Source organism: Urocampus carinirostris, chromosome 7 (genome assembly GCF_059441175.1).
Source record: "Urocampus carinirostris isolate Australia breed hairy pipefish chromosome 7, RoL_Ucar_1.0, whole genome shotgun sequence".
NCBI lineage: Eukaryota > Metazoa > Chordata > Actinopteri > Syngnathiformes > Syngnathidae > Urocampus > Urocampus carinirostris.
In genome coordinates this window covers 23,589,712-23,613,728 of record NC_142355.1, presented here as the reverse complement: position 1 = coordinate 23,613,728, position 24,017 = coordinate 23,589,712, and the positions used below count along the sequence as shown (strand labels likewise).

General features: G+C 39.8%; 2 pseudogenes; one reads left to right on the top strand and one right to left on the bottom strand.

Moving 5' to 3' along the window:
* Positions 1–19,230: 19,230 nt before the first annotated feature.
* On the top strand, positions 19,231–19,410 carry LOC148362720 (U2 spliceosomal RNA; annotated as a pseudogene).
* A 4,074-nt stretch (positions 19,411–23,484) lies between these two features.
* Positions 23,485–23,664, bottom strand: LOC148362719 (U2 spliceosomal RNA; annotated as a pseudogene).
* Between the last annotated feature and the right edge of the window lie 353 nt (positions 23,665–24,017).

Below are 24,017 nucleotides of genomic sequence, written 5' to 3'. Positions count from 1 at the left end.
ACAGACCTAAAGTCAATACATTGTCTTTATTGTTATTTTACAAAAGACTTTTATATACATGATGCCTAAAATATTTGCTATTTAATATAATATGAATTTATTGAACTGCTGCCTTACAGTATTACTCAAAGCATGGGTACTTATTAGAGGTAAGATCGGGCCAAAAAAAAGCACCCGAGCCCGACGCAGGCCCGAGGGGTATTAAACCCGACCCGGACCGAGCCCGACTAATTAACTGGATTTGCTGGCCCGGCCCGAAAGGGGCCCGAAATTAAATATTTTATTTATAAGGAGGGGTGATTTATGATAACAAATTAAACTCTGCCTTTTGTTACAACATCTAGGCCTAAGTTAAATAAAACTGTATAAACATTTACATCTTTTATATTTCTGTGTCTGCACTGCAGATGTTACATTAAGCGACAATCTGTCATTGACGGTTTTTTTTTTTTGAGGTAGCGAAAACATTTAAGGGCGTCCGTCATTTTGACGACTTGATCATTGGGCCATAATCCACAGCAGCAGTAGTAGTACGTCCTTAAGATTTTAGCGCAGCACTTTCATTTAGGGGGTGTTGATGTGTTGTGCCATTTTCCGACTCCTATGCAAATCCCCCCCCCCCCCCCCCCTGATCGTATTCTATATAAAACGCTTATTAAAACAATAAAGCGAGCTTTTCTACTATCAATTTGAAATTGCTCCACACTTCACTCTTACCAGAGTGCGTTTTCCTCGTCAGTTCTCCTCTCTTGAGTTTATCCTTAACTTCTTGTTGGTCCGACTCCATATCGGGGATACCAGGCCAAAATCACGCGAATTTGCGGAGGGGAAGATTATTAAGAGGACAGCATTCACGTCACGTCACGTGCACAGAGCATGCTCTGGCTCCGTTAAAAGCAATTACAGCTCCTTCTCCGTTTTATCCAAATTATTTATTTTATAACAAGTATTCCTTGGTCTAGTATCCATACATAGTTTAAGTATATATTTTTAATGAACATATATTTATAATTATTAATTAATTTAAAAAAAAAAAAAAAAAAAAAAAGCAGGACCGAACCCGACCCGACCCGACCCGACCGTATGACTGACATTTCAGGCCTGACCCGGCCCGAAATTGCCTCGGGTTCGGGTTCGGGTTCGGGCTCGGGCCATAAATCTTAGGTCTAGTACTTATCAATATTTCATAGCTAGCTTGAATTTGGTCCCGATATCAGTTGGTGCCGGACAGCACGGCGGCGCAGTGGTTAGCGCGTGTGCGGCACAGTTCTAAGGTCTTGGGAACCTCCTGCGTGGGTTCAAATCCAGCTACCGGACTTGCTGTGCGGAGTTTGTATGTTCTCCCCGTGCTTGCGTGGGTTTCCTCCGGGCACTCCGGTTTCCATCCCACATTCCAAGACATGCATTTCAGGTGGATTGGCCGGTCCAAATTGTCCCTAGGTGTGAATGCGAGCGAGTTGTCTGTCCCTGTGTGCCCTGCGATTGGCTGGCACCCAGTTCAGGGTGTCCCCTGCCCAATGCCCGATGATTGCTGGGATGGGCTCCAGCACCCCCGCGACCCTACTGAGGATAAGCGGTGCAGCTAATGAGATGAGTTGAGATGAGATCAGTTGGTGCCAAAGCTAAATCAGCCGACTGAGATGGGAAGCTGTGTCGTTGCTGTTTTTAGATAATGTGACATATTACGTATATCTAATAAAAAATTCTATCCACTATGTTTTGTGTATTGTTACTGAATGCGATATCTATTGCAGCCTGGTCATCCTGGAAGGGGGTACCACTTGTGAGGTCCCTTCTCAAGGTTTCTTATTTCCCTCATGTTTTGGTTTTGAGATTTTCCTTGCCAGCATGGCAGTTTCAGATCAGGGGATGGTTTAATTGTGGCCTGTACAGTCCTTTGGGATCTTTTGAGATTGACGGCAGCGCAGTGGTTAGCGCTTGTGCGGCACAGTTCATGTCATGGGAACCTGTCGTGGGTTCAAATCCAGCTCCAGACTTCCTGTGCGGAGTTTGTATGTTCTTCCCGTGCTTGCGTGGGTTTCCTCCGGGCACTCCGGTTTCCTCCCACATTCCAAAAACATGCATTTCAGGTGAATTGGCCGGTCCAAATTGTCCCTAGGTGTGAATGAGCGAATGAGTTGTCTGTCCCTGTGTGCCCAGCGAATGGCTGGCAACCAGTTCAGGGTGTCCCCTGCCCACTGCCCGGAGATGGCTGGGATGGGCTCCAGCCCCCCCGCGACCCCAATGAGGATAAGCGGTACGGCTGATGAGATGAGATGAGATTAGATTAGTAGCGCACAGTTCAGAAGTCCAGGGTTCAAGTCCAGCTACTGTTGCCTACTGTGTGGAGTTTGCATGTTGTACTTGTGCCTGTGTGGGTTTAATCTGAGCAAAGTCACGCCTGTCAGGTTAATTGGCCAGTCCAAATTGTTCTTAAGCGTGAATGAGTGAGTTGTCTTTCTCTGTGTGCCCGGCGACTGGCTGCCCAAAAAGAGTTGGGATGGGCTCCAACACCCCCGAGACCCTAGTGGGTATGAGTCGTGCAGAAAATGGATGGATGGATATTTTCCCAGTAATCAAAATTGTAGTTTAGACATCTGCCTTTTTCAACTTTCAACTTGAATGTGTCTTAAAATTCCAAATTATGTTCTGTGATGCATTTCATAATCAATTTAAAATCAATTGACGTACTTCCCTCATGATGCCAAAATCTCACAAATCAACATAATGGGTTGCAGCCATCACATATAATTTTTTAATTGATAATTTCCCCATCAGCACAATTATTTTACAGTAAAAATGTGCACGGGTATATTTCTAGCTAACTAACAATTAAAAGGCAGCATTTTATATACTCTTGGAATTGAAAGTCCGCGAAATTCTCCTCAAAAGGTTATCAAAGTTTGGTCAATGAAACGATTAATTGCACATAAATCACAAGGCTACCACATTTTGTTCACATACGTTTTATGCATTCTGAGCATAAGCATTGACAAGCACGAGTATCAGCTGATAGCAAAGAAAAAAAAACAACAGATTGTGGGCATGTGAATTACTGGCTGATAAGACATTGGGGATTAGAATAAATTACAATAATACAACTCGAAATCCAATTTGGTGTAATACACAAGGAATCACACAACGGTGGGAAAACATAATTGTGTGTTTTCTTTTGAAGTGGATTTGCTCTTCTTTTTTATTGCAAAGGCTGCGTTTTCTTTTATTAAAAGCCGCGCTTTTCCGTTTCCCGGCCTAACTGGTGACATTCCGAGAGACATTCATATTCCTTTCGTTGTTTGCATTTTGCTGCGTTGATCATATTTAAAGATCCTCCGAAGAAATCGCACCTCTTCTGTCAAAGAACTTTGACGCGTAGTGTCAGGCGATGCAAAACTAATACAGCTCAGGTTTACAAAATAAACACGTTTCTCTCGGGCTGCATCGGTAGAAATTGTCTGTGCTGACTTTTACTCTTTTCAAAGGGAATTTTACTACAATTAAAATTGCTTTTTCTTGGCTCCCGGGCTCAAAGTGGGGACCTCAGCAAAGTTGTTGTTTTCTCAGTCTCCTCCATTTACCTCAATTCTATCATCACTGACACAGTGGCGGCAAAAAAAAAAAACTTCAAGGCCGAGCGAGCATAAAACAAATCATTCTTCGGCGTCAGCAGATAATGTGGGCTTGTGATGCAAATCTCTTTGCCACTTACTTTCTGAGTACATTCTAGTTGCTTTTGTGGCACATGCTTTGATGGCGTGTCACTGAGAAGAAAACACCAAGACATGTGTGCATGGGTGTGTGTTCCTGTGTGGAAGGGGCGGAAAATGCAGGGAGCGTGATTAAGTGGCTGTTTGTTTAAGCTTTTTATTTTTGGGACGATTTTCGACGGCGCGTTTGTGTTAGTGGAGGTTATCAGCATATTTCTGACAGTAAGGAGTATGTGGAGAGGAAAACTGATGGTGTCAACACTACAGGCTCTATTTACATCACGGATGCACCATGATTATAGGGCCAAGAGTTATTGGACCAATAACAGCAAATCATGATGTCACAGTTATTGTCCAGATAGGGCAAAAAAACCTAATAGTCATCAGCAGTGTTGGTCAGCAAGGCAGCGCCGTGGATAACGCATGTGCGGCAGAGTTCTGGGGTCATGGGATCAAACCTTCTTGTGTTGAGTTTGCATGTTCTCCCCGTGCTTGCGTGGGTTTCCTCCCATGTTCCAAAAACATGCATGTCAGGTTTATTGGCCGGTCCAAATTGGCCCTAAGTGTGAATGAGCGAGTTGTCTGTCTCTGTGTGCCCTGCGACTGGCGTGCAACCGGTTCAGGGCGTCCCCTGCCCACTGCCCAATGATAGCTTGGATGGGCTCCAGCACCCCCATGACCCTACTGAGAATAAGCGGTGCAGATAATAGATGGATGGATAGCAGTGTTGGGCAAGTTACTTTAAAAAGTTAATTATAGTTACTACTTCTTGCAAAAAGTAACAGTTATTGAGTTACTCTATAGTAAAAGTAAGTATTTACCAGGGAAAGTAACTATTTCTGTTACTTCAAAAATAAGTTGTATGTCAAAGAATTTGAAACTTTGGGCGCCATCGACTTTTATCAGCAGTATTCAGGTCAGTGGAATAGAGAGGAACAGACAGGTAGTTGTGTTATAGAACCTTGTAATATTTATTGCACCTCACTAGCAACAGATTTATCCTACACTTGAAGTGTAACTAAAAGAAATAATACAATAAAATAACAATCAGTAGTAAACACTATAAAGCGAGATCAGTAAATTAAACCTAACTTGAATGGTCAGTTGTAGAGATGGGAATTCCGACTATTTTAAGAAAACCAGCTTTTTTGGCTTGGCTCACTAAAATGAGCGGGCTCTTTCAGCTGACAAATGGCTCTTCAGGTTATTTAATCCATAAATTACCATTTATTATAGAAACAAAAACACATAACAGAACATGTACAAACACAATCAAACCTGACATTATCCAAACCATAAGCAAATGCCAATCCGGAAAGGGAAAGGCAAGTAAAGCTACAAACAAACCAGTTGGCACTAAAACTACTATAAAAAAAAAACAACAACACAAAAACTTGGAAGTGGAAATGCAATAAACAAAGTAACAAAACAAGTGGGTGCAAACAACTAACAAAATTTCCGGACCGGAAACAGGAAAAAAAAAATCTGTTGCAGCAATTACAGTGGAAATGAAAATGAACTGACCCCATTTGCTGTCCAAAGAGTCATTACAAAAGAAGAGGATAATTAGGGACAGGTGTGTGGTGATTGGACGCACCTGTTCCCAGTTACAAACCCGGTTATCGCCCTCTAGGGGAGGGAGGTGTACCAGAGGCGTGTTCAGGAGAGTGATCAGACATGTAGTCTCTTGATAATCGCTTGCCGCGCACTGCTGAACGTTTTGTAATCGCTCGCTGTGATTGCCTTACTGATCCAAAATGGCCGACGACAGTACAATGGATTTCGTTCTACAGCTTGCTTTGAGCGAGTTGGCTGATATGAGCGACAGTTCGCATATTGACACAGTTAAGGTTATCCTAAACGCAGTGGAAGGGTCATACCTGTCTTGCATTGTTCACAAACATTACCAGGCAATGTAAGACGATATATTACATCGCCAACAGCACTCGTCAGGGTGAGATCCTCCATCTTCTGCACTGTCGACGCCATGTTGGAAATCAAAGTAAGCGGTCTTTCTCCCGTGATTACTCGAGCACGCGAGCGCTCAATAATCACTGGCCGTTCAGAAGCTAGCGATAGCTCGCGATAGCAATCACTCACTCTCCTGAACACGCCTCAGATCCTAACAATTACATGTTTATCCTGGAGTGCCATGTCTAATCTTGCTGTAAACAATGTTGACTACGTTTAAATCACTGACAACAAAAGAAAAGCTCAATCCTAACTCTGATGTATATCTTCCTCTGCAATATAGATCACCAATTTATGAAAAAAGTGAGACTTGAGGTCTGCAAAATAAGGAAATGAATCCACCAGATGAAAGGTGTTCATAAAACAAATATCATTTTTGTTCGCTCTACTTAATTAATAAATATGATAACAGTGGAAAATTTGTATTAATTCACTAACTTGGTTTCATCACGTTGTTTATCGTTGAGCAACCTCATGTTTCGCCGCCTGCTCTTTAATTCTGATTAGGCTTCTTCACATAGCTCGCCCTCCTCATCACTCAATTACCGCACAATATTGATTTGTTCGCGCAAAAACCATCAAGGATGCACGACCAGGAAATCGCGAATAATTTGATGAATGAGCTTTAATCTAGTGTTACATTAAAATGCCATCATACAGCGCGATTTGTCAGCGAATTAATGAAGGGAATTAATCGGTTTGGCAGGTGGAACAAGACCCAATCTTTTTGCTTTAAAACTTCTTACAACTATTAAGCTTAGTTGTGTAGAGCAGTGTTTCCCGACCTTTTTTGAGTGAATGAACACTTACCTAATTGAAAACATACCCACAAAGATTTAGCTTTGGTTTCATATTTTGAAGAAATACATTTTCAAATTAGTCTGTAATTCAGCCAAACTACATTATGTTATTAATATTATTATTATCCATCCATCCATTATCTCCACTGGGGGGGAGGGGCTGGAGCCCATCCCAGCTATCTTCGGGCAGTGGGCAGGGAACACCCTGAACTGCTTGCCAGCCAGTCGCAGGGCACGCAGACACAGCACTTAGACAGTTATACTCGTTCATTCACACCTAGGGACAATTTGAACCGGCCAAATGACCTGACTTTTTTTGGGATATGGGAGAAAACCAGAGTGCCCAAAGGAAACCCATGCAGGCACAGGGAGAACATGCAAACTCGACACAGGGAGGCCTAGGTAGCTGGACTTGAACCCTGAACCTCCGCACCTCGGGGCTTCGCGCTAACCACCCGCCGTGCCGCCTATACTTGTTATTATTATCATTGTGATCATCATTTTTATTATTATTCAGATTCAGATTCAGATTCAGATCTACTTTATTGTCATTCTAGTACACGTGTATACAGAACGAAATGTCGATACATCTGACCCGCACAGTTTCCTTGAATGTACAGATATAAATAAAATGTTGTATTGAGTTGGAGTATTGAGTACTAATAATATACTAAATAATTATGGCTATGTATAGTATTTTACAGTAGCGCAAATAGTGCAAGAGGAGCAGCTAACCAGATGTGCAAAATGGTCAGTCAGGTAAACAAGTCAGGTAAACAGTAACAATAACACTGTAACAATATTATAATATTATTATTATAGTTAGTTTACAGTACATCTTGCAAAAAAAATGTTTGTCTGCTATCGTGAAAATGACAATCTGCTAGGTAGCTGGACTTGGTTGTACTTCTTTGTTGTACTCTCTACACAAAACGCCTCTCTTCATTCAATTCAGAATCGTATTTTCTTCATAAAGAAATAGCGAGTTACTGTGATACAATACAGTGATGCTAAAGGGAGAAGGAAAAACATGGAAACAAAGCTCTATCGAAATAAAGAAATACTAAAAAGGCACATCCTTCCTTAAAGCATGGGCATAACAAGTAAAACATCTGTTTTAATCCTAATCCGCCGTCTTCTGCTCCCTCTGCATCCACCCATTACTCCACTGTAACAGGTCAAGTAACATCACACAAAAGGTCAATACAAATTTTTTTTTCTTCCTTTTTATAAACATGAAATTAACTACTGAGCATTTAATTTAAATTAATTTATTAACTAATTATCTTATACTATTATGGGTTTACTCGTTTCTTTTGGTCAAAAACAAAAGTAAGAGTTTTGCTCCAATTGTTTTTTCTAGTAAAATGAAAATAATCAATACTAATACAGTATATACCTAAAATACTTTGAGTTAATGTTTTCATTCAAACTGTTGATTTAAAAAATATAATTGATTTATGAGATAAAAAAAAAATAATTTTGTTTTACTCATTTTGTTTCATTCATAGATCTACTTGTTTTTCAAGTTATAATTGATACATGGATTGTTTCTTTTTTTTACTACAATTGGTCTTTTTTAAAAAATAAAAATACTTGATAATATCGTTAAAATATAGTGATTTGCCTTTTTATTTAAAGGGTTTATTTCATCCATTTGTCAAAATGATAATAATAGCAATCAATGAAATGAATGAAAAGGAACAGAAAGAAAACAAGTCATACTTATATTCCGTACAAATCCTAATAATATCTTTAAATAATCTAATCAAAGTGTCACGGACCAGACAGACGAGGACCACAATTGCGTCACGTTAAGAAAGTTTATTTAGGGATGGGGGGATACGGGACAGAGGGTCATGGAGTGAAGAGAAATCTTGAAGTGGAGATTTGACTTTGAAAAAGACTGAACCACACAATACAGCAACATATATAGTGGTTAACACAGTGTCCCTTTAAAAGTACGCTTTGTTATTGCAGTTTTCTTACATGGTCGGGAGCATGTGGCTTTGTCAGCAGCCGTGTGCTAGGCCAGTTTTCCCGAGGCGAGGGGCCGTGCCGAGCTCCATACGGAGGGCCTGCGCCGGGAGCCCGGGGGCCACGCGGTCCCGGGTCAGCAGATGGGCCCATGATTATTATTTCCAGGCTTGTCTTACCTGACCACTTCCTCGCTCCATGAACAGCTGCTTCACTGGCTTCAATGAGACGCTACGCAAGCGGCTATTTTTCTTTTCTTCTTTTCTGTGTACATAATATAAATCTTACATGTCTTTATTTTAACCTCAGGTGAACATTTTACCCATGAGGGGGATGCGGCCTTATATTGTGTTCCATCTTTTTCTTTTACCCCCAAAACAAAACTACAAGGACTATAAGGAATAAAATATGTTTTCGGAAACATTATAAGTGTCGAACGGGAAGCACAAAAGATCAAGGTTTCACACCTAAGAAGTAGGTTTTGGGCTGCAACACATTTCGATCAATAATATCTGTGTAGCAGGAAGAGACTGGAGTGAGCAGTTTTAGTTTTTTATTACAATAGAACAAATAAAATACATAAAACAAACTATTCTGGGGTTTGAGTACTGTAGATAGATAGATAGATAGATAGATAGATAGATAGATAGATACTTTATTCATCCCCTAAGGGAAATTCACATTTCCAGCAGCATCCCTGAGCTGAGAACAATACAATAATAAAGCCAAAAGAAAACAATATACAAATACCCAGTGTGACGTGCAAATGCCCACTTTAGCATGTTATATAGATTAACTAAATAGTGCTACACAGAACACATAATGCAGTAAGATCCAATGTAGGTGGTGTGGTTTAATGTGGGCCTTTACTCTGCCGGGTGGAGTTAAAGAGCCTCATGGCATGAGGAAGAAAAGAACTCTTCAGTCTGTCCGTAGTACAAGACAGTGACAGCACAAGGCTGTTATGGTTTCAAAAATCCTGACAATCATTTTTATACCAAAGGGGCGTAACACTGAAGTTAGTGGAAAATTCCCAAGGCACCAGCTTCGCACCAGTCCTTCATCCAGACCGAATTCTGCAGGTGGCTTGATAACAAGGCCCCCCTCCCGACAGTAAATCAGAACACCACTGAGATCAATGTAAAGACTGTAAAACGACCAAATTTGGGAATAACGCCGTCAGTAACAGGGTGAACCAAATTTGAATCGCCTTTATTGGCTAGTGCTGTTATTAAAACTTGCCTCTGATTGGTCGGCACTTTTTCAAACAGTAACAAGTGTGGTTGGCCAAAACTCCATCACTCACTACAAAACCGCAGTGCTTTGTGGTTGCAATCGCGCGCTACGTCACATCGCGATGTTGCTTTGATTTCGGTTAAACGTATAGCCCTAGGAGCTATGACTCATTACTTTTTTTAAAGTAACGTCCCCAACACTGATGACTGCTAGATACGTGGATATAATAATGCCAACTAGTTAAGTCAAGTCAAGTCATGTTTTTTTTTGTGACGCCCTTAATTAAAAAGCTGCACAGACCACAGATTATTGCAAACTACAGACTATTATTTCACCATACACGAGGGAAAGGAAAAACTCAAAAACCTCAACTTGAGGAAAATGAAGAAACCCTGAGAAGGGCAAGTGAAAAAAAAGTTAAATAAGTACATTTGTATATATGATTGAAAGGTTTTTAGTTTGGTAGATACACAAATTTAGGAGAGAATAGATAAATGGATTTGGAACTTGCAAGGAGAACAGGAGATGACTATGCAAAAAACTCTCTCATGGCAAATTCTAAGTCTGTTCTAAAAGCCCTAGATACTTCCCAAAGGGTGTGGAAATAAAAGAACAGCAAAACCATTGGTCAAGAGTGACAGTGATGTAAACAGTGCATAAAAACTGCAAACAGTGCGCTAAAATACTTTAAAATATCGGCATCCTATGAAATCTGATTTGGAGGTGTCAAATATTAAAATCTGAATAAATTCATCATCCATCCATCATCTGCACCGCTTATCCTCAGTAGGGTCGCAGGGGTGCTGGAGCCCATCACAGCCATCTTCAGGCAGTGGGCACCCTGAACTGGTTGCCAGCCAGTCGCAGGGCACACAGAGACAGATGACACCTGCCCATTTACACCTAGGGACAATTTGGACACGCCAATTAACCTGACATGCATGTTTTGGGAAAGTGGGAGGAAACCAGAGTGCCCGGAAGAAACCCACACAAGCACGGGGAGAACATGCAAACTCCACACAGGAAGTTTGGTAGCTGGATTTGAACCCATGACCTCAGAACTGTGCCGCACACGTGCTAACCACCGCACTGTTGTGCTGCCCTAAATTCATCATGACAAATCATAAGATGTATTGATTACCATTAAGAGATTAACTCAATTGAAATATTGTTGTGATGATTTAAAAGAATAGAAAGGTTATAACTGAAAATATCACACAATTACAACATTTTGACATGATAATCTTATTGTGAGTTGTTGTAAAGTGGAACACCAGAAATCCTTATATCGTTTTTAACAACAAAAACAACGGCAACAATTTCACTTTTAGATGATTATTATTCCAACATTATAAATACAAGTTGGTAGATGTCATTTTGCACATAATTCATCGTGCAACCGATATTTTCACTTGACAGAATGCTCATGTTTCACCGTGATGTATCAGAGGTAGGGAGAACATTACGTTTCGGCGGATTTTGTCGGGTCGAACGATAGCGGTGAGGATGAAACCCCCCTTTAGTCAGCCAATTCGTCACACTGCAGGGGATGTTGTTGTACAGCACCTGGTGTTCATGCTATTTCTGTGTTCTAAGCGTGCTCGGTAAAAACCATTTGTTCTCGATCCCACAAAGCTTGCAAGGCCTCATTACTTCCCCATTATTCTTTTTCAAGGTTCTGGTATTATCTTTCCCCTTTCCCCTTCTAATTGCAAAGTAGTAAGTCATTTGAATGCTTATTTGAAATGAAAGTGTCCTTCCCGCCGTATGGTAAAGTAGGCCATGAACAAAAAAAAAGCATCAAACCGCCATTTGAGAAACAGCCAAGCGGCTTGAATTTTTTATTACGTCGTTTCTGAACCTTTTGAAATGGGTTTACAATGGAACATATCATGCTTTGACGTAACACACCAGCAGACGCAATCGCGGTTTGGTTGGTCTTCGGGAACTGCTTCAAAACTCATCCCAGAGATAAACATTTTTTTCGATAGATAAGATTTTTCAACAAAGACAGTAACTAAATATATTTGCAATATTTAACAGGTTTCAACAAAGTTTTACAAGTGACCGGTTAGATTCAGCTTGAATTTAATAGAACTACGTTTTGTCTGAAAAGAAGATTTATTTGAGCCATTTTTATTCTAACCCTAATCCTACATTAACGCCCAACCCTAATTCTACCCCGAAAATGTGTCGACAGCCTGCGTTGTCAGCCAATCACAGATTTAATAAAACCATTTTTATTCTAACCATAAACCTAACTCCTAACCTTATCTTAACCCCTTACACAAACCCAAAACACTAACCCTTAATTTAACCCCCTAACCTTCACCAAAACCCTAATTCCTAAACCCTAACCCGACCGAACTTAACTCTAACACTAACCCAAACCCTAACTGTAAACCCTAGCCCAAACCCTCATTCTAGACACTGACCTAAATCTAAACTTAAGCCCTTAAGAACTAACATGTAAACCCTAACCCTACCCTATATCGTCCGTTGACAGACTATGACGTTAGCCAATAACAGACTTATCAGAACCATTGTTGTTCTAAACATAACTACTGACTCTTAATCCTTAACCCTTACACTTAAACATAACACTAACCGTCAACTTAACCTTACCCTAACCTAAACCATATCCCTAACCCTAACTTTCTAACACTATTTTACCCTGAACCCTAACCCAAATCTTTAACCTAAACCCAAACCACTAAGCCCTACCTATCACCTAATAACGTAACCCAACACTAACCCCTAATCCTATCAATATTGGATTATGGCCCTTTTACAACAAGTACAAACTTCCTGAGTAGTCTTCAATATCGAGACAAAATACAAGGGAGTTTGGTAATGAATTGTTTCCGGTTTAAGACCAGCAATACAAATTTGATCATAGGTCTTGCTCCCTAGGACTTTGGAAAGAACGGCGATTATGGATACAAGTTATCTGTATTGACACTGATACTGATACCTTAGCCTTTTTTATTTAAATCATTGCAACCTATTAATATAAAACAAATTTTCAACTTGAAATCGGACTGGATTCCTGGCATATTGTTAGAATCGTGCATGGCACCTTCCACCAGATGGTGCCAATAGGCAGAATGATTGGAGAACCTTACACCTATTGATCATTACCCACACCTGACTCTAATCAGAAGAGGGGTATCAAGGACTGTGCCGACAGCAGAGGCTGTCAGATCATTGCATACCTTTTTTTATGTTTTAACAGCAGAGACTGTCAGATTATTGCCTATCTATTTCATTTGATTTGCATTTCATACTTGTAAATCAGAAAACGTCTACTGGATTGGCTTTTGTCTCTAGTCCTGATACCTCAAAAGGAGATTTTTTTTTTTTGACGAGCATACATTTTAAACATACGATATACGATAGGTGAAAATGACCCCAAATTGGGTAAAATTAAGTTGAATACACAAACATACGACAGATAGAAAGCAAGAATACGGTGGGGTGTATTTCATCTTTTCACGCAACCGCTACATTTAGATTCTGGGCCCCTCCCTCAAATCCCACAGTGTGCTCTCAAGGAAAAGCGTGGAAATGAATTATGGAAATTTTTGATGGAGGAACTCGCCGCATTAGCGTTTCATTTAGCATGCTCGTATCCAGAAGCGCCGTTCTGACCTGCGAGGAAATATGACTCTCCGTGGCACTGGGAGCCCCCAGGGGGGGGTAGGCTGGTATGCATCTCCCAGTCGGAGCACGGCTTGGTCCATTTATCTGCCAGTGGCCTGCTCCTGTCTGATACAAGTTCTCTCACAGGTGGATTTATCACCGCTGCCTGCAGCTGCAGGCCTACCGACTCAATTTGGGCCTCCATATTTTATACTGGCTAAGCGTGGCAACCTCTGCTGGTTCTCCTCAACCTCGTCACCTCCGGGTTTCCTCCTTTGGACATTCCTCCTCTAGTCTATTTTGAGGTTATGAAATGAATAGTGAAAAAATGACAGCTATAACTCCTTCTATCTGATGTTTTACCTGGTAATATGGTTAATCAATGGTTAGTTGTTGCTATTGAAAACCGATTGACAAGTGTTTTTTCCCAGTTATGATTAATGAGTGATTAATTGACTGAACTTCTGTCAATATTGACCCATTGCCGACTTGTGCATTCCAAATATTATCATAAGGGGTGCTCAATACTACAGTTTTGTGTAGACCAACTCTTTAGCAGTCATAGATACGATACCATTCACTGATACTACATATTGTCGCTGCTGTATCATAAAAACTTATCACTATTTTTGTGCTTTTTTTCTGGACTTTTTCACATTTTTGTACTTGGGTCATTGTAAACATCTAATGAATGCAAAAATGGAAAATAACCCAAATATGGAGATACGTGTTTCTGGAGTAGCAGCAATCACATGTGGTCTCCACTGCAAAAAAGATATTTTGGAATAAAAACTTTAAATTGGAAATGTTCTGCATTTATATAGCGCTTTTCAAGTCAATGAAGACCTCTCTAAGCGCTTTACAATGTGCTTCACACTTACCCATTCAGACACACACCAATAGGGAGTCAGCCATGCAAGGTGCCAACCTGCTTATTGGGGGCATTTGGGATTCAGTGTCTTGCCCAAGGACACTTAGACATATAACACGGAGGAGCCAGGAATCGAACCTGCGACCTCTTGATCCCAAGACGAGCTCTCTTAAGGAACGTTTTTAACCATTACCTTTGCGAATTTGTCTTATCTAGCAGTGGGAAGCACATTCCAAAGCGCTTTGAGAGGTCTTCATTGACTTGAAAAGCGCTATATAAATTAAAGCCATTTACCATTTAACTAACTAGAAATACAAATTTAAATATCTTGAAACAAGAAATATGACAGCAAAAATTATTCTTTTATAATGCTACAAAATAATTAGTTAGACAAGTGTGCTTATTTTAATGATAATGTTTGTTATTTTACAAGAAAAAAATAAGCTAAAATATTTTAAAATAATAAGAAGAACAAACTTATAATGAGCAAAAGGAGCTACCCAATACTAAATAAGACAAGTTTGAAAAGGTAAAATGTCTTTGAAAAAAAAGAAAATATATACCTTAAATGAGATATCATGTCTGCCAATAGGTATGCTGTATGTTTTGAAGTGCGGTGGGCAGCAAATACTGCTATTAAAGAGACCTTAAAAACGTTGGTTTTGACACAGATACCCGGTACTCCACCATCTTGTATCATCTTATCAAACGATGTTAACAGCTCACGTTTTAAAGTTTGTTTCTTCACCCGCACTATTTGTTCCACCAACCCACATGAACGTGCCATCAGCTCAATTTTCATACCAAATTAATCTTTTGTGGCTGACCCGCCTCAGCCAACCGGCGCCCGGGTAGGAGGCCAAGCCTTGGGCCGGGTTGCAAGCTGGTCTCAGCCTGCCGGCACAGCCCTGGCTTGCCCTCTTCATGCTTTCAGCGCACCTCCGCTCTCGGCCCTTTACGTAGTCCCGCCGAGCGTACCTGGCAAAAAGTCACAGCGGCGCGCCAAAGAAGATTTATACCCGGTGTTTGACCTACTTGAGTTTGTATCTATATTAGCAAAGGGAAATGCTCGATCGGGGGGGGGAAAGGTCAACAATGTCCCTGGTCTTCCTCTGATGCATGAGGGCGACGCTAGCGGCTAATTTACTACGCAACAGTTGTCCCTTTGGCTGATACAGATGGCGTACGACGGCTGCACAACATTCCCTAAAAGCCTCTAATGCCGCACAGATGCAAAATATATTGATGCTAAATTGTTTGGAGAATGTCCAAGAAATAAAAGAGCCAAATTAGATGGATATTGGACTGTTTATCTACCAGCCCAAAGAGAGGCACCGTTTGCATTGTGGACGGGCTGGTAGGACTGCATTTTTCGTGATGCTTGGAAATGAAAATATAATGATTTATGAAGTAAACACACCTCCGAGGGATGTGTAGTTGTCAAAGAATAGAAATGTAAAGTAGAAGTATTTGTAGAAAGCACATTCGCCTAACACCAAAGGTCCCCGGTTGAGACCAGGTCGAAACATAGGTTGGCCTGGAGAGAGATGGGCGCAACCAGGCTTTACTTGCCCAATCCTAGTGGTTAAGGGATACAACTAACCAACAACTATACTCTCAAGGGTAAGAATAGGCCTTGTAAGAAAGATCAAATTGAGTAAAAAATGTAAACATATTCAATTCAAGCATAAAAATCCCTAATGATTCGACTCCTAATTCAAAATTTAACATAGTAAACAAAAACCAACATAAGAAAATTAGCAGTTAGCTATTTTGCGGTTTGTCTAATCTTACATCAACTAAATGCCAAAGGAGTGCTGCATCTCGATATAGACAAAAGGGACATCATAACAAATAAAGTTTAAAAAAAAAAAGTGGGGGTGGGGGGTAACGTGTAATGCCGTTCTGAAAGTACTGTACAGGACCATAAAGTAAAGATAGGTGCTATTAGATGTAGTAAATTAAGCACAGACAACCCATCATAAATTTGCGAGTTAAGCACAGAATATTGTGGTCAGAAGTTAAAGATTTAAAGCTTTATCTTACCTCACAGTTATACTTCAAATCTGCTCTTAATTCATGAGTTAAAGCAGTTTTAACAATAACTCGGAGTGAAATCATAACAAAGTTAGCAGAGTGAACAGTAAAAGGTTTAGAGCTGCTTTAATTCCTAGTTTAACAATTTTGGAGATCAAGTAAAATAACTCTAGAGCAGTTAAATGTGCTTTAACTCAAAACTATCTCAAACCTTTGACTCTTGAGCTAAAGCAGGATTAACACATAAACTCACAGTGAAAGAAAACTACGCTAAATTGGTGATAAGTCAAAGCTATTGAAATCTGTTTTTAACTGAAAGTTAGCTGTCAAAACTCTGTTTAAGTAACTCAGAATGGAAGATTAATAAGGCAATGTACCAAAGAGTTAATGTTTCAAACATACTTTAACTCCTGATTCAACTCTTTCAGAGTTTTAGCAGTTAAACACGCTTTAACTCAAAGTTACACGACAAAGCTGCTTTACCTCAAGAGTGAACCTCAAGAGTTAAAGCAACTATAATGCAGTGTGTAAATTTAGGAAGTCTATGTACTGAGAAGTTAAAGCTTTAATCTGCTTCAACTTCTTCAGACAATCACTCTAGAGCAGTCAAACCTGCTTTAAACTCCAAATTACACTTCTAAGGTGATTTAACTCAATACTTAAGCTCAAGAGTTAAATGTGCTCTGAAGTTTAACTTTTAGTAAAAGCATGTTTAAAACAAGTCAATGTACAGGTGAGTTTAAGCTGGTTCAACTGCTTCTTCAACTGTTTTAGACAGTACATGAAATTAACTTTTGAGCAGTTAAACCTGTTTTAACTTAAAGTTACACTTCTAAGCTGATTTGACTCAAGAGTTAAGCTCAAGAGTTAAAAGTGCGCGTAACTTTTAGTTTAACGGCTTAACTCAAGGGTGTAAGCTTGATAAGCTAAGGTATTGAGGAGTTCAATCTTTAAAGCTGCTTTAACTCCTGATTAGCCTTTTTCAAACAGTTCATAAAAGTAATTCTTGAGCATTAGACCTTCTTTAACTCAAAGTTACAGAGCTTAAGTGTAAAACTGGTTACTGTAGGAGTTAAATCAGCGTTGGCGCTTTAACTCAAAAGTTAAAGCAGCTTTTAAGTTGTGAGTTGAAGCTTTAAACTTGAACTGACAGTACTAATATTGATGCTTTCAATGCATTTAAAAAGGCAATAAAGTCGTTAAATGTAACTTCACACCAGTGACAATTGATGTAGATATATTATTCATATGAATTCCTATAACAACAGCACAAGGCCAAATTAACACCTTTGCTAATGAAAAACATTACATATTAAAAATGGGACTGTGCTGGTTAAACCAGGACATCCATTCCTTCAAAAAGTTACAAGAACCATACAAAGAAAGAAGAGTTTTTACCTGTCACTGCACTTCAACTTGATAAATGAGGTTGCTACCTGATTTTAAGTCACCTGTGCATTATGTTAATCCTTCCCAAAAATTCCCAAATGAATAACAATGCTTTGCAGTTTTTATACCTTTTTTTTCCATGGCGGCATTAAATGACTACCGGTAAGTCACTTGGCACCGAAGCAAAAAATAATTTGACGCCTTCGGAACGAGACACAGGAGAACTGTGTTGGTGCGTTTCCTAATTTGCATGACAGAATAACCTTGCTTGTGTGTGGAAGCACAAGAAGCTAATGTATTCACTGTATTTGTGGTCACGCTCCTCAGTTTTTATCATCCAGAGACGAGCGTTAAATCACTTCACTGGGGGAATAAGTCGCAGGGAAGGGAAAGAAACCAAGCGGCTTCTGGATCTAATGAATTCCCCTGAGAAAAACACGCCTTTGAATAAAGCCCTAATCGCAAATTAAGTGGTTGTTGCCGTCATACCTTTGTAGAACATACCCACGGACGCTCAAGTTATTTCCTCTGTTTGAGCGGCGGCAACGGAGCTGAGATAAGCAAGCCTGTCCTCAGCCAGTCCGCATTTCCAGATAGGACAGGGCTCATTTCCCGACTAATCCCTTGTTTCAATCCCCACTTCATTTACCGCACGTGCTCCCGAGCTCAGAGGGTCAAATTAAAAGACAGAGACTGTGGGAAGGTCATCCCGGATTTTCCGCCCGAATCCTTGAAAATGTGTCGCTTATGTCCCTTTATGATCTATAAAGCACCCTTTGGATACTGTGTTTTTTCTTCTCTGCGATACTGGACTGGCTACCCTTAACAAGCTAGCGCAAACGGCGGGTACAAAGACGAGGCTAAGTTTCTCTTAGTGATATAATCCCACTGAGCCTTCTTTGAAGGAGTTCTTACACCGGGAAGGTGGAGAGGGCAGGTTTTAATCAATACAGGAAAACAAGAAGCTCAGGGGACGTGAGTAGCCTAGCGGTCGGGATGAAGATTAAACGCCTCTGTCTGGAGCACGTTTGCTTGATGTCAGAAAGCTGGGGTAGCTTCAAATCCATCTATCAAAGGGGTATCAAACTGTGTTTTTCCAACAACGCCGTGTTATATGACATGTATTCTCCCTTAAAGCTCTAGGTGAGCTGGCGGATCATAAATCATCGCAGACAAAGCTCAGCTTGACCTCTAAACGTTGTTATATCGGGCGCTTCGGATGCGGCGCGCCGGATCTCTTTTGGCCCCGATAGGCACGCTTGCTTTATTTGGAACAATGGAGACGTAATCCCACAGGGACGATTCTACATAACAAACAGTCTCTGGTTTGCTTATTTTTTTTGTACTTTTTGAAACCCTAAAAGTGAGGATGCGCTGCACCACTTTGCAACTTTCGTCATTTGAAAAACTTCAGCTCAGTTTTGTGTTTAGCTTATAAAAGTATACAGTTCAAATGTGACCAAGTGACAACATGAACAGAAGAACAGTATAAAAAGCTAGGTCTGTAAGATAATCGTTTTCTCAGTAGTAATTTATTGCACGGGTCACCAACTCTTTGAAGATTACAGCTATTTTTTTTACTACTAATTAATGCCGTGGGCTACCTTTATTACTGTTATATTGTGGTTCTGAGTTTGTATACTATCTATGAAGTCACAACTGTGTCGATGGCATGGATTTAAGTTTGATTTTTGCAATCCGGAGATGGAATAAGAGCTTACTCTGTCCACTCCACGCATCGGCCTGGTATTGCAGTACCTCCGGGAACGGTGCATTCACACTAATCGCTGCATGGCTATGTGGCTAGGACCTTGACTCGGCCTCTTGGCTGAGAGCAAGTGTCTCGGCCCCTTGGCTTTGTAGCGTATTGTGATTTGACCAATAACGGATAACGGATAATTGATTAAGAATATAGAACAATAAACCTTACAAACCCCCCCTCCCACTATTTAAAGCTTCATCACTCGAACATAAAAGCTAAAGCATTAAGGGAGCTGTTTCCAAGAGTAAATGTTTTGAAACAGCATTAACTGTAAAGTTAAAGGAGGTTTAATTTCTGAACGTTATTTTTAAAGCTTTAAATCTACTTTGTCTCTTGAATTATGGCTACGTAAATGGTTAAGGAGGGGGGGGGGGTGTTGTTGAGGTTTATTGTTCTATATTCTTTATCAATTATCCATTATCTGTTATCGGTCAAATCATAATACACTACAAAGCCAAGAGGCCGAGACACTTGCTCCCAGCCAAATGGCTGGGTCAAGGTCCTGACCTAACCGACACATGCCAACACAATTTGAATTCGAAGCCCTAACTTACTATAGATTTAACACTTAAATTGCTGACAGTGGCAGTTACTAGGTATATGAGGGTTAAAACTACCAACTCGGCTAAGATGACCACAATAGCTGGTTAAAATAAAACAATATATTGACTAATCATGTAAAGCTTAATTGGTAGACTGGTACTATGTAAGTGATTTATCACAACAGTTGAAAAACAATATGAATATGCAACATTTTGTTTCTACAAATGTTTTCCATTGCTCAACATACGGTATTTAATGCAAGTGGCTCAGGAGGTAGAGCGATCGTTTTAGGATTAAGGGATCCCAGTTCGAATCCCGGCTTGTCCGTGTTACTTGTCGAAGTGTCCTTGGGTAAGACACTGAACCCCCAATACCCCCAATAAGCAGGTTAGCGCCTTACATGGCTGCACAGATCACGGCCGCTATTGGGAAATGTGAAGCACGATGTAAAGCGCTTTGGGAAGTCATTGACTTGAAAAGCGCTATATATAAAATGCAAATAAAAAATATATATATAAATGCAGATCATTTCATTTCAAGTACATACTTTTCGTGAAAATTTTGTATATGGCAATCAACTTTAAGACTTTAAAAAACTGAATATCTTAACATTCAGGCAGATTCCGACTATTTCCTGTATTTCGATTATGTAAAGCCCTGTAGACACTCACTGAAATCCGATTGAGGTTTTAATCTGACTGCAAATGTTCTAAATGAACTGTTTGTTACTGTGTACCTGACTTGTTAACCTGACTGCCCATTTTGCACATCTGGTTAGCTACTCTTCTTGCACTATCGGCACTATGGTAAAATACTATACGTAGCCAAAATACAATACAACTTTATTTATATCTGTACATTCAAGGAAACTGTGGGGGTCAGATGCATCGACATTTCGTTCTGTATACACGTGTACTAGAATGACAATAAAGTAGATCTGAATCTGAATCTGAATCGTGCATGCATATGCATTTGAGTTATATGATTACTTGCGTGCATGCACACTTTCCTTTATATAGGTTTTTTTATGTCCGAAAGCACTGTGGGATTTGTAGTCAAATGAAGTCTGGCTTACTTGCAAAAAAAGTCTTGTGTGTATTGGTCGATTTTTTTTTTTTTTGGGGGGGGGGGGGGGGGGGGGGAATTTACATTGTATTTTCTGCCCCAATGGTAAAAATGCCAGAGGAATATCCAACTTTATGTAGCAGATGTCACAGTTGTATCCATCTTTATATAGTGTAAGTCTTTGATTTTAGTAAACCATGTACCAACAATCTTTGTAAACACGGGGGTGCAGCAATAGAGCTCAATTTTTGAGCATTTAGAATCAAGCACGGTTCTTTGTTGAATTTATATATGAATACTCGCTAACTCAATCTATATGGGGTTATTACTTTGTCTCTTACTTTGATTAGAATAGAATAGAAGGAATATACCTTTTTATCATTGTTACAAAATGGGTTGAACATATTGTGACAACAAAATTGGACTTGGCACTCCAGTCTCACATTTTACTGAGAGGATTAAAAAAATGTATATACTTTACTTCAAAATTACTTAAAAATACTGAATTCTGATCCCATCTGACTATGCTGGTCAACAGTGCTCGTGTTGGGAAACTTTGACGTTAACCCAAATTACAATGCCAACACAACAAAGGTCTTCATACTTGGCAATGCAATCCCCAAACTGTAACCATATGAATCAAACATTTCACTCACCAAAAATAAAACAAAAATACAACTGAAAGAGGCTTAAAAAGGCTGATGTTTTTAATTGACAATTGCATCAGTCAAAATAAATAATAAGGTTTATGGAGTTATTGGTTGTGAATTTCTGTTTTTTAAAAACATATACAATAAAATGTGTGCTACAAGCCTCATTTTTCCCCAGGCTTTCAGCATTGCGGCTTATGCAACAATGAGGTCAATTTATGCATTTTTTTCTAACGCCCGCCAGGGGGGCCTGAACAGTAAAGGCAGAGGTGGGTAGGAACGGAAAACATTTACTCCGTTAAATTTATTTGAGTACGTTTTGGAAAATTTTGTAATTCTAGGAGTTTTTTTAAATCCCTATACTTTTACTTTTAATTGAGTAAATTTGTGAAGAAAAAAAACGATACTTTTACTCCGCTACATTAGGTAACATTGAAGTGGTTACTCTGTTACTTAATAAATCACCTCCACGTAAGTATGCGTCTGTCTGTCTCCGCTAAGGCACATTCATTTTGACGCAGAACTCCGCCAGGCTCTACCCTGTTCAGCCAATCAAACGTAGTAGCCTCATCCCTTGATGATATTCAACCTCAGCGGGGGGAAAGTTGTTTACGGATAAAACAGATGGAAACTGTTGCTTTGCAATACCGACTATGAAAACACAGAAAAGGAGGAGCACGCCTGACCGCACATCAAAAGCATGTTCTCCTTAAAAAGGCTGCAAAACACTCGCTACAATATGCAATGTCTCCTTTGTTCGAGTTCATGGGCCAGCTTGTTGTTCTGCTTGCAGAGCCAGTTAAGATAAAAATGTGCTACTTGGTGCTACATGTGCTTAATTTATTTATTTGATATTTACTATTTTTATTTTATTGGTAATTAAAGAACTTGAATTTAGGTTGTTTTATTTAATCTACTTTTGAATTAAATGCATTTTTTGTCGATTGGATGGACTTTGATAATTTGATGATATGATTGTTTGTTTTAAAATAACCAATAAATACGATGTTGATACAGTTACTCAGTAGTTGACTAATATTTACACCAAGTATTTTTATTATTATTTTGAAGTAACAGTACTTTTACTTAAGTGAAGTTTTTAGCTACTCTACCCACCTTTACTGTAAAAGTGAGTATGAGACACGTGGAATATAACTGTCGAGGAAGATCCAAGTTTAATGTAACTTTGAATAGCATGAACAAACCCTCATCAAGGAAAATGTGTCAATCAAAAGGGGAGCTCTTACAGCCATTTTAGGAATAATTTTACGAGTCTATTTATTTTCAAACGGAAAAAATGTGGCGAAATGAACGTAATACAAGAAACATATTAATAAGGCGGATTCCTATTTATCTGTCAGCATTATCGTGTGTTTTGGGGTAAATATTTTACACGGTCGGATTCTAAGGAATGTCCTTGATGTAACAAAGCCATTTTTGCATACAAAGAAGTTGAAGACGGCCCAGAGGACCTACTGCTTACTTACGCCTGCTTTATAGTTTTCGGGCATCTTGTTTCAGACTGATTGTGATGTTTTCTTTGATGAGTATATTTTGAAACCATATCTTAAATCTCAACATATGTGGCATGACGTATTTCAGTGACTGGTGAAATCGTACCAAAACGTATTTGTTGATCAAAAGTCTGGCGGCCCACCAGCGGGGGGGCGGGGGGGGTGGGGGTATAAGGGTTATTGATCTTTCTTCGTTATTCATTATCCATTATCCGTTATCGGTCAGTTCTTAATACGCTACAAAGCCTAGGAGCCGGGACATTTACTCTCAGCCAAAAGGCCAAGCTAAGGTCCTAGCCCTATAGCCTTGCTGCGATCGTTGCAAATGCACCGTTCCCGGAGGTACTGCAATACCGGGCCGATGCGTGGAGTGGACAGAGCAAGCTCTTATTCCATCTCCGGAATGCAAAAATCAAAGGCCAAGCTAAGGACCTAGCATCAAGGCCAAGCTAAGGCTAAGCTAAGGTTCTAGCATTAAAGCCTTGCTAAGGCCAAGCTAAGGACCTAGCATTAAAGCCTTGCTGAACCACGACCAGAAATTTCTGGCCGTGAAGAGGGTTATTGTTCTGGAATTTTCGAAATGTTATTAAAACTCTTTTTGTTTAGCGTCTTTTTCTCTTAAATAGCTCATGTTTCAATGTGGGCATGTGCGCCTCGTAGTCAGGTGCAGCTTATGTGTGTACACAATGTTTTTTCCATTAAAAATGTACTGGGTGCAGCTTATCCTCAGGTGTGCCTTACAGTCTGAATTGTATGGTATATTCTTTGCCAAAGGTAATAATATGGATCATATGAATGGAGTTTCAATGAAAAAACTCAGCTGCTGCACACAAAAACTTAGCAGTCTTTTTTT